At 36.8% G+C, this 12058-nt stretch overlaps 1 long non-coding RNA gene across 1 annotated transcript in view; it reads left to right on the forward strand.

Moving 5' to 3' along the window:
* The window catches only part of LOC106514267 (uncharacterized), a 15243-nt gene extending 3418 nt beyond the window's left edge, over positions 1-11825 (forward strand). Inside the window, exon 3 of the long non-coding RNA XR_001309874.1 lies at positions 11717-11825. This is a non-coding gene — a long non-coding RNA (uncharacterized LOC106514267). The remainder of the gene's footprint in view (positions 1-11716) is intronic.
* Positions 11826-12058: the final 233 nt, after the last annotated feature.

A 12058-nucleotide genomic window follows, 5' to 3' on the forward strand; every position in this document is an offset into this window, starting at 1 on the left:
TATATATACACTGTATATACTGTATATAATCAGTAACAGTATCAGTTGCAACAAAAAATTTTTCCTTATGATGCTTACATAATCAGTGCATTTCTTGTATTTTAGCATTTTTATTATCATCTAAACTGTCTGTGTGCATAAAGGGTGATGAACATTTTGMAGTTTGTGTCAGTGATTTATTTCAGCCCTGAGTTACGTAATGCTCACATTGATGCAATGACAATGAATATTTTATATTGCCTTGGTATTAAACCTAATCTAATACTGCAAAAAATGTCCATCTATCTAAATTAGACATTGTTATATCCACCCAAAAGTATTTTTGATCTATTTTTGAGACTAAGCAAGTACAGAATGTGTTTGATTATTAATCTTGTTAGACTGGATTTTTTTCTTTTTATTTCAAAAAGTCTTACCAAGTGCAATTGTCTTAAAGTCTGAATCGACTTGGTAAGACTTATTGAAATAATAAAAAAATTCCAGTCTAAAAAAATGTTTTTTTTTTACAAATTTTTTTGCAGAGTTGGGATGCTATATGGTTTAAAACATGTTTTTGATTTTGTTCTTTGTTTTTTTTTACAGCTGAAGTTGAACAGTCAGTGATGAAGTCATGGGAAACACGAGGATAGCTTAGAGAGAACATTAAACCTAAGTGCTGTAATTCTTGAAAACCACAGTTGAACGGATGGCTACAGCAGGGATGCTGTAAGCTTCACTTACAAACCACGCATTGATAGTTTGTTCTTTACCTCTCTTAACTTGTAGAAAAAAAKAAATGTTTGTTACAACCTTCTGTACTCAAAAGGTGCACAAGAATGAGCTAAACATAAGTGACCATGTCACATCAGGCACACTACATGTTTATTCATTTATCTTTGGAATTCAATAAAATTAGGCAAAAAAAAAGTGGTTTAACAATGAGCCAAGCACCATGAGACTTATTAAAAGACCTTTTAGGCCAAATTACCTTCTCAGATTATTTGATCATCACAAATATGTTWTTTATTTATTGCAGTTCTAGAAGTGATACATTGTAAAAGGGTATTGTGCTCAGAATTCTTCTTTTTTCATCTAAATTTAAACAGAAATACATTTCTGCATTTCTTGTTAATCTATCAACAATTTGCTAATAATTACTGAAATCAGTCTAATTTTACTGGAGGTAATTTTTTTAGGGGGAAAAAAGATGGTGAAAAAAAAAAGAAAAACTCCTTAATTGATTGGGGCTGTTAAAAACAGGAACAAATCTGTTCCAATTTAGGGTTTCAATCATTTCTGTCTTGTTTTTGTTGTGCCACACTCACGAACAGTTTCTGTGAGGAAAACCAGAACTAATTAGCCAGTTGAATATTTGCACGTTAGCCCCTAACATATAAACAGATGGTGATAAAAAGCTTGTTTATCACCAAAGTTGATTTTTATGTGTAATCAGTCCAATATACAATTTTATTGAGAAATTACTGTAACCTTTAGTTACATTTTAATATAAACTAAAACGGCTAAACAACAGTAGGTTACACTCAGTGTTTCTGGTGCCTGGTCTCTTTTCAGATCCAGCAGCTATGGAGCTTGTGCATTACAACCTGACATCAAAATGTCAAAATATGTTATCATGATTTGAGAATGTTTTCTGACTCCTTCACCTCCTTGCAAATCCAAAACAAGGGAACCTATATGTTTATATGCCATACTGTTTTATTCAATACGGCAAACTTATTATACTTCGACAGCAACACAGTTTCAAGCTCTTGATACTTAGTATTTTCATGGCTGTAGCTTTGTTATGATCAAAGGGTTCCAGGGCCCTAAGTTTCAAATCCCCCAAAGCCCATTTTGGCTACTCTTTGTTTAGCCTATTGGCATTCTGACCCCATGCTTCTCAGACTTTGAACTCAAAGCTTGGAAAAGCCGTATTGCTTCTTTAAACACATTATCTGTGGGGCTAGGTTTTAAGAATATCAGTAATCATCTTAAGGATTTAGTGCAGTGTGGCAGTATAGTTAAAACTGAGGCACATTTACTCATGTGGGCACTGAGGAATTTTAGATTAAACTTAGAGGCAGTTAGTGGGTTGAAAGTTTATGCATCAGAGGCTTAAAATATGCTGTTGAACTGATTCGATCAGTTTTCTTCTAAATTTACCACCTAGTTTTGGCGTCCTCACACACAAGATGCCATTTTGACATGCCATTTAGGTATAATGAGCTGTGACTGATTACATGAGCATTTATTTTCTCAACTTTATTTATTTAGATATAAAAATGAACCAAAAAATAAAATAAAATTACTTTTTTTTCAAGCCAAATAGCTAAGAGTAGTTATTGCTACTTCCAGACAYAGAATTTTAAAGTCAGAATATAACATTCATTTTACTTTGTGGTCCTGAAGAAAACTTTTTTCTTGCATCTGAGTAAAAGTACCTTAAAAGAAAATGACTTTGGTAAAATTAATTTTGCAATAATCGGGAAAGTAAAAGTTAAAAAAAAAAAGTACTTTTACTCACATTATGAGAATGAAGTTTTGAATTTATTCAACCAAACTGGTTTCACTAGACTGATTTGAGTAACAAAGCAATTTACACATTTTCTTTAAAAGAAAGTGTGCAAACTGCTCAATTGACTTTTTCCACTTTTAGTGGAACCTGTTGACATAACCTGGTTAAGTAAATTCAATGCTTCATTTTTTGGAGTGCATAAACAACTCTTTTCATAATGATTATATTTAAATTTGTAGTGTGTAATGACGTGTTACATTTTAAAATAAAGGAATGAAAGTATCATTTTTAAGTTTTGAATATAATGAAATAAAAGTAAAAGTAGCGATTACAAAAATACTTGGTAAAGTTACAAATCCTCAAAAAATTACTTAAAGACTGTGACAAAGTAAATGTACTGATACACAGCTGACATTTTGTGATGTTAATAAAAAAATGAAGTTAAAAATAAGCAATCAGAGCTTTTTAAGGGCTTGTGTGGTGTACAGTGTTTGGTTTATTTGTTCAAATTAGACTATCTGTCGACCCCCAATTTTGTTCTACTCAGCGCTAGAACATCATCATTTCAGAGCTAATGTATAATAGAAGACAGATTTACCTAATCTTAATTCCATCCCTTTTATTAAACTACTGACTAAGCTTCCAATAATTAGGAAATGTTAAAAACACCAATCTTGCAAACTCCTCCAAATTTCCTTTCAGTTGTGTTGAGAATGTACATACATGTGTACTGCATTGAGAAACTGTAAATGCATTCTTTATTGCAAGTCAGTTGGTGTGAGCCCTTCAGCTCCACTCATGGACCCTCAGTCTCTTCAGCCCCTGATGGGGGAGTTAGCACCTCGAATTCACGTGATTTTATCTGGAAATATTTGCTGCATTTCTTCTCCTCTAAATGGAGATAAGAAGAAAGAAGGAGAAGGCAAAAACACATCCTGTTGTGTGAATCCTAGAGAAGGCCTTGAACCCTGCCATTCATCCCTTTCACTTCATCAGCTGAGTCTAATTGCACGAGAGGACAGGATACCCAGAGCCCAATTGTTCTTTATCCTCTTTGGAGCCTCTGAGGCATGAAAAGCAAAAGGCCTGCTTTTGATCTTTTTGTTAGTTTTCTTTTTTGTTAGTTTTTTTTTCTTTCTGTCATCCCTTACTATCCTTTCCCTTAGAATGAGACACTCCTTTCACACTGTGCCCTCTGCTTCATCCACGCAGAAAATAATTATCAAGCTCTGCCTCATCAAATAATGGTGGATATTGGAGGTCGGGATGGGGAGGGCTAGAGGTCCGCTGGGTGGCCCGAGGACGTGGGGAAGCRTCCATCTAATCTTAGAGGCAGGCTCTTTAGCCTTGGCTACCTTTATATACCTTGACCTCAGTTTTCGTTTGTCTGTCCTAATGAGACCCTCTCATGCAGCCAAGGCAATAGAGGTCTTGCAGTGACAGGGTTGGGAGGCCAAAGTACAATGAGACGTAGGGGCTGTTGTGAGACAAGGGCACATCTGTGCTATCTTATTAAGTCTTGGAAAAGAGCTCATGCGTTTCAACGGCCCATAGGCGCTCAGAACAGATCTGTTGACATCTACTTGTCCCTTGCGGTCAACACAGTTCTGTGAGGAGGCAGGCACACCCAAGTTCTTTTAGCCAGGCAATGTGTTTAACTTAGTTATGGTGGCCGTGCGGTGGATGGCTGAAGAATGCTGTTTTCAAACGATAAAAACCATTATTAAAGGCTGTGAGAAGTGATGGGAAGGATTGTTTTGCTGGAAGGAAACAGCTTTGATAACGTTGGTGCTTGTTTTATTGCTAAGCGCCACGAATGTTTCTATTTTATTTATTCCGTTTGTCTATCTGGTTTCAGACATAACGTATGCTATAGGTTGCTTTCCTCCAAATCTGTTTAAATCATTGTTTTCTTGTCATGCAGTTACTCTTAGACTTGTGCAGGATTTTCTAGAAGAGTGAAAACTAAAACACTCTTTGAAACCCCCTGCTGGCAAGAATCATGCTACTAAAACACAATAAATCGTAAAAAAATAAATAAAAAAGCAACCCTAACTACTTATCAGACAAACAAAGGCGACAGCAGGATATACTATAAGTAGAGCAAAATGACAAACAAAAACACAAGTAAGCAAACAAAAACCTTTAAGCAATCATGTTAAGCACACCCAGCATCTGAGCGCTGTGTGAGAACAAAGCGGGGCCCCTGTCGGTGCATCGATCCACTCCTGAAGGCATACATCCACAGCTCTCTGATTGCTCCCTGCCTCTCACGCCTTTCTCCCCCGCGCCTCTAACTCTCTCTCTCTCTCTCTAACTCTCTCTCTCTCTAACTCTCTCTCTCTCTCTAACTCTCTCTCTCTCTAACTCTCTCTCTCTCTAACTCTCTCTGCTCTGGCTCTTCTGTAAGAGTGTGCTTATTGATCTGGCCCACTTCGCTGGAGTTAACTCACTGATAAAATCTGACCAAAGGCTTCCAGTGGTCTGAAAGAGTTCAGAGAACTGGTGAGCAAGAAGGTTAGAAAAAATATTGCAGATATTTTAGAAACATATGATTCATCCCGTTTAAAAGTTAGTTTATTGAGCGTTCCAACTCAAGTTTGGACATTTCAAAGGATTTATTTTTTCTTATGTGATTGGTTTGTTGGCAGCATAACAAGAAAGAGACCCTAAAGAGACTAATTCATTATGCTTTAATAAAGTTAAATTTAAAATTAATTCAAAATGAAAACTAGATGGTTTAAAGAGTGCTGCAGAAGCAACTAGAATCTTGAAATTATATTTTTGAACATAAAAAACAGTTAAATAAACARCCTAAACAATCAGTGTGATTTTTCATTGTTTCACTCATTAAATTGTTTGAAATGTTCTCATTAATAAACATGACTTAAAATAAAAAATAATAATAATAAAAACTATTTAAATATTTAGAATATATTAACTCAAACACAAATTAGAATTTTTGCCCTAAGGGTAAATCTGTTAAACACTTGTGAAATTCTGTACATTTTGTTGCAGTTTTCACAAGTATACATAATTACAKAAATCACTGATCAAGACTCATTTTGTTTTAATTGCAGTTGACATGACTTAGTAAGAGTAAATTTGATGCAATTTAACACCTAGAAGTAGATTCTGTGGAGAAGCAGTCCCAATAAACACCAGTTCCACTCTGACATAATCAGCTGAACAAACTTTTGTTTGCGGTTGCAGCTTTGTTCAGAAGTTTGCAGATTTGCAGTTGTATGCCCGGATTATACTAATGATCGTTTTGAAAATGCTGATTTTTCCAGATGCATTTGATTCTCTAGTTCCTATAAAAGCAGTTTTTGGTGAGAAAACTGAAATTAATAAAAACCTTTGTAATTTTATCTTTTAATGTCCCCTTTGTTGTGTTGGAGGGGAAACAGGACATAGAACTAATAATCTTTCACATCTCTTCCTTTCATTGTCACTATTATTTCATTCTCTATAGCAGTGATTCCCAAAGTTGGAGTCGGGACCTCTCTTTTAGTCATGAAACATCAACTGAGGGTCCCTAGATGATTTATGTACATTAATTTAAATTCAAGTAAATTGTTATTTTCACCATAATTATTGCAACAACAAAAAATACAACAATAATAAATGGATAAAAGTAGTTGGGTTTGCTTTTAYTGTTATTATTCCCATGTTTAACAGAGTCATTAGTAAAGTTTGCATRCATACACAGTAATATCTGGGGTCACAAGTTAACTGTTGTTTTGTGGGCCAAAGGCTAAAAAGTTTGCAAATCACTGCTCTATAGAAACCACAGCAACAATGGATTTGTTTTTACAATTTCTTTCCTTATTGCTTAATTCYGATCCTGCTGTCATTCAGTTTTGAGTGTGTGTTGAGATGATTTGTAACAAGAATGAATTGTAAACAGTGTCACAGAATTTAAAAAAAAACACAACACATTTTAGATAATCCTTAGCCAAACTAAGAATGTCTTTTCTTGGTGTTCTGATTTGTAAATCGTGATTTTTGTGCCACCTACTAGTGCAGCATAGCTGTTTTAGTGATCTGTTAGCATCATATGGACAGAGATTATGTTATGAATGAAGAAAAATATGTTTATTTAAAATATACTGTATAGTAGTGAAGAAGGGGTATTAAAGCTTTAAGCACAAATATAATGCCTTTTTTTTGTTTTGTTTGTCCCAAGTTGTTGTGTGTTGGTTGTCAGGTCAATCAGTGAATTTTAGTTAAGTTTGTGTTAAGTTTACAAAATGCAGCAGTCGGTGCTGCAGTCGGGYAATGGATAGATTAAATTAGCCATGGCGGCACAGATGACTCAATTTGAGACAATATGCCAGTAACTCTGATCTGAGACTGAGACATGATGCTCGCCTTGCACCATATTGACTTATTGCAGAGAAACGTTCACAGATTAACTGTTTTTAATGGTGTTAGATTTGACAGTGTAAACGCTAGTTTTCTTTTAGTTTGCAACATGACAGTGTTGCCTGAACTTGTTACTTTTCAAGTGTTCAAACAACTGCTGTTTAGTTTAGACATTTTTTTTACCATAGAGAAATTTACATAATTTTATGCTGGTATATTGAAAAAAAAACAAACTTTTACTAGAATTATTTTTGGTGCTGAATAGTGTAATCCAGTGTCTGTACTTTATTGTGAAACATGTTATACTTCTTATTCTTTCAAAAATATAATATAAAATTATTCTTTAATAGATTATTGCAGTGAAATCTTGGGGTGTAGTAAAAACAACAAAAATTGCATTTACAATAAAAACCTTTCACTCAATGCTGCATATATACTCATCACTGAAAAATAACTCACTGTAAATCCCAAGGCTGGCTGTATTACACTACAATTCTTTTACGCAAGTCAGATTTTTTTATTGGTTTGATCATTACTCATTACTATAACAGCAGTGATATCAGCAATTACATGTGTATTTTTATTCACTTACAAATCATTTGATAGAATGGATCCAAATGCAAAATGATAAAAAAGGTACATTTTAGAAATATAAAACCATAATGTGCATACTTTATTCGGGATCTGAATAGCTGTTTATCATGTTTCTCAGAAAAACCAGTGGAGTGATCAGAAAAATCAGTGTTTCTTGAAAAAAAGTGACTCATGTTTGTGTGTCAGTCTGTGTAATTGCGTCTCCAGAGTGTGATTACATTGTATGTCAGTTTGTGTATATTTTTGCAAGTGTGTTGTGCTGTCATGTTTGTAGCATTGCATGTGGGAGGGTCTGTTGATAAGTAAGCCATCTGTAGTGTTCTGCCGAACGACATGTTGTAAAGCGCGATTCGAGAGTGTGGAGAGACTTGACTTGACAAATCTTGGCACATAATGAGACAGAAGGGAGTAAAGGCAGAAGTCTGTCCAGAGATAAACAATTAGATTTGTCCCTGAGGTAAAGGCCATGCGATGCAAGGACTCTCAGACTAACAAAATCAATATGGCTTCCAGTAAGAACACTCAGGGGGTAGAGTGATGAAGAGGTTATCATTCATTTCTCAGATTAGAACACACATACACAAAGAAGACCGGTCTCACATTTAAAAATCAATACGATCATCAGAATGAAAGCTGCTTTTCAGTGATGTATATATATATTCGTAAGTATGGATGTGCTGTTCAGCTGTCTGTCAGATATGATCACTGCACTGGGATGTGATAACATGGACCATCAGGGATGCTGAACCGAGCTGGTCCAGCCAGTTTTCATCAGCAGCCAATTGTGAGAGCAGCTTAAAGGAGACAGCTTTTGGGAATGATATTTTCACACCCGCAGATAAAAGCATAATGGAGCATGAGCCATCAACAGAGTGGGCAGTCCCAGTGCGTTGCATCCCCTCTTAGGCCCTGCCCAGACTTGCAGGTCTAATCTAACATCCCACAACTGTTCCCAGCAGGCCTCACAAGGGCAGTGCTGCCAGGGCAAGGAGGGTTGCTCTGATAGGGGTGGGCTGTCGTGCTCGCACCAGCTTTTAAGAAGAAAACAACAAAGAGGGAATKAATGTTTTTATTTTATTCATTTTTTGGTGGGGTAAGAGTGGGGTGGGGGCGATTGTAACTTGTAYGCAACTGCTGTTAGGCTGGGGGGGGGGATCCCCTCTGAGATTCTGAGTCGCTGACCATGAAGGTGTGAGCCTGAGCCACRGCCAAGCCTGTCACCCGTATCCATGGAGAGCGAGTCGTGGCACCCCAATGGGCTTGTCTCTGCTGTGGCCTGGAGCAGCAAGATCACTCAGGGAGGGTGGCCCGGCCATCACCTGGGATTCAGGAGAGCAGGAGGCACTGCTCTGATGACCTTAAACAACCTGCCAGTCTGTCATCTTGGCTCAGGGAATAACATGAATAAAAAAGAAAAGAAAAAAAAAACAGCTAGGGATTTGTGTGGTGGCACTGTTCACTCGACCGTTGTGTTCAAGTCTCTTTGTTCCAGTGGGAATGAACTGTAGTGAAGACATTCTTCGACAACATAACCTCTCCTGATGTGAAATTTTCTTGAGCCATATTTTTCTGTCGTACTGAACTGAACAGTCTTCTTTTTATTTTTTGATAGCCGAATTAAAACAATCTACATATTTATATAGTAACTATTTAGACCTAATTTTAAAATTAGAATGTAATCACCATGTACATGAAATCTAAGCGACAACTCTGTATTGTGATGCATCTTTTGAGGTCCGGAGAGGATGCCATTTATGTAGCCTGTGAATGGTTAAAAACAGTGCTGTTCTCTTTGTCTCCTGTAAAGATTAAACACATTTAATGATGAATGAGACAATATGGCAGAAAAATGTTCATCGGCAATTGAAGAATTTGCTGAGGCAGAAAAGAACACAATTGACACAAATACCTTCTGTTTTGTCTTTGTTCACTGAAATTTTGCCGTACCTGAAACCTTGAAGAAACTTTCCTTTTTTTCAACTAAAGCTTTTTAGAGTTAGATCTGTGGCTACAACACAAAAAGAAAACAGATGGACAGTACTTCTGTGTCTCACTATGGGTGAACTTGCGTTTGTCATCAAAAAGAAACACAAATCTGCTGTAGGTGGCGAAATGACCTCACAATAATCATACAGAAATAGGTCAAAAAGACATTTCTTTGTATTGTATTTGATTAGTAATCATACCATCATTCAAATCAGCAAAAATATAAAAAAACTTGTTTTTTTATTAGGGGAGCTTGGATAATTTCTGAGGAAGTACATTGTTTAGGACTGATGTTTAGGCAATATTTTCTGATTTTGCTCTCAGTGCTCGAAGGCGTCACGTGTTTAATCTGAACTGTCATTACACCTGCCTTGTCTGAACTTGCCCTCTCACATCAGCAATTATTACCTAAAACATCCAAGTTAAAGTAGAAAAAATAGATTTCTTTGCTTTAAAATAGATTTATTTTTTCCGACTAATAAGACATGTAATTAATCAAAAACAGTAAATAGTAACTTATTATTAAAATAGCTTTAGACCCTGATCACTGTTCTCAGTCATGAAAAGCTACAACAATACCAGGGAAAATAAAAATAAAGTTGTAATGGACACCAGGGCCACTCGTAGCTGTTGATGACTTCCTTTAAACCTCAACTGACATTTGAATAAATACACTTTTTTTTACCTAAACTATCAGATTTGTTGCTCAAATTCAATGTCTTTTAACAATGTTGGACTTCTGTGAACATCAGCTTTAAGCATTATCCTCTAGGAGTATAAGAAAATATTGTTACACTGAAATATCACATTACTCTATTTCCTATTATTGTATCAATTCTCACAAGCACTGTATTGATATTTAACTAAGACTTACGGGTGGATGTTGTATGAAGAAATGCAAAATAAAAATGCAGTTCTCACTGTAGTTTAGTGTTCTTCTGATTGCGTAATTAAAAAAATTGGAATGTTTTAGAGAAAAATAAATGGCAATATTTTGCCTTGGTTACATTATCGCAACATTTTGTGAACTGTGAGGTGCAATGTRTTATATCACCAAATTTTTGCCAATACACAACCGTATTACCCTCATCAGTTGTAGATAAATTGTGTAGAATTGTTCAAATGTTCATTACAATGTCTTTCATACCACCGCAGTGTAAAGGAATAAATTCTTTAAGGTTTTTTTAAAAAGAAAAAGAATTAGGCTTGTAAAGTAAAGCAACAATAACAAAAGTGAAAACTGGAATAACAAAAGCTTGTTGTCTTCCGCTGTTTCAGAGCTCACCATAAAAGACCCGAGATGATTAGATACAAAATCAGACACATCAGAGTACTTTCTGTATAGTGTTATAGACTATCATTGGTAATGCTGTGATAAATTATTGCCAAATGGGATCTTGAATCTCCTTCATTTGAGTGTAAAGCAGCCCCATCGAAACCATTCCCTGGAGACTCTCGTGTTGCATTATCTGACAAACCAGTACAGGAGATTGTGTGGAAAAATCTGTGCTTTCTTCTTTTCAGCCAAAAAAGAAAGAGGGTTTTGAATAGAGTGGTGATTCTTTATGCAGAGCTGAGACGCGACACCTTCCAGACGGTGAGAGATGGCAAGCCCTAATAATACAGAGCCGTACAATGGTTTTGACAGGCGAGCAATAAAGCAATCAGGGTCCCAGGCATTCCAAATCTCTTTACCGCCCACCCTCTAACAGTCCGAGAGATGGGCGCCTGACCTGTGAGCTGTCAATCACGGAGAGGGTGGAGGGGAGATACCTGCTGGAGCCTGATCAGGGAGAACCGAGGGCACTGCTCCATCAGATCGGTTTTCACACTCCAGACACTAACATTGCAAGCATAACCACAGACACAAAAAAGCCTTGCCGCCTCGCTCTTAATTAGGAGATGTGTGCATGTGTTGTTTAGGGGTTGGTGGGGGGGGTTGGATTTGTTTGGTTCAAACGGGTATGAGAGTGTTTTAGATATAGGAGGACAGTAATCCCAGTAGTAACCCTTTCCCCCCTTCTGATTTCAGAATCCGACGTTAATGTACCACGCTGTTCTTATACAAGCTAAAGCTCTTCCTGGATTGCTGCTCAATGTGTGGACATGCAGTGTGTGTGTGTGTGTGTGTTTGATGGGGTGTGGGTGGAGGTAGTGTGGGGAAGTGATGTGGGGGGGAGTTGAGGCTTGTTCATTAGCTGTCTGTTGCCCATCCCAGCGAATAGATCACCATAATTCTGCGGTTAGTTAATGGCTTTCTGGTGTTTCCTCTAGAGTCTTCCTGTCTGAGGGATGGCTGCTGAAACTTCTCCACGGTTTGCTCTCTCCGCTGTCTCTCCAAGTGGGGAGTCTTGTGCTCTGATGTTCAACTCAGACAATTGGCCTCAGCCAGTGGCCAAGTCTGCTAGCAGTCTGGCCGCATGGACTCACATTAGAGAAGTAAAAGCAACATCATGAAAAACTTGCTGATTTGACATTCTTTCTCACTGCCTGGAACTGTTTTTCTCCTCATCAGTTAAAGCCTGCCTGTTACAGGAAGTGTTCTCATAAGGAGCTGTAATTTACTCATCTGTCTTCATGCCCTGTTTTACATTTGTTAAGTGGGATTTTTATACC

The sequence above is a fragment of the Austrofundulus limnaeus genome, unplaced genomic scaffold, assembly GCF_001266775.1.
Source record: "Austrofundulus limnaeus strain Quisiro unplaced genomic scaffold, Austrofundulus_limnaeus-1.0 Scaffold19, whole genome shotgun sequence".
Lineage (NCBI taxonomy): Eukaryota > Metazoa > Chordata > Actinopteri > Cyprinodontiformes > Rivulidae > Austrofundulus > Austrofundulus limnaeus.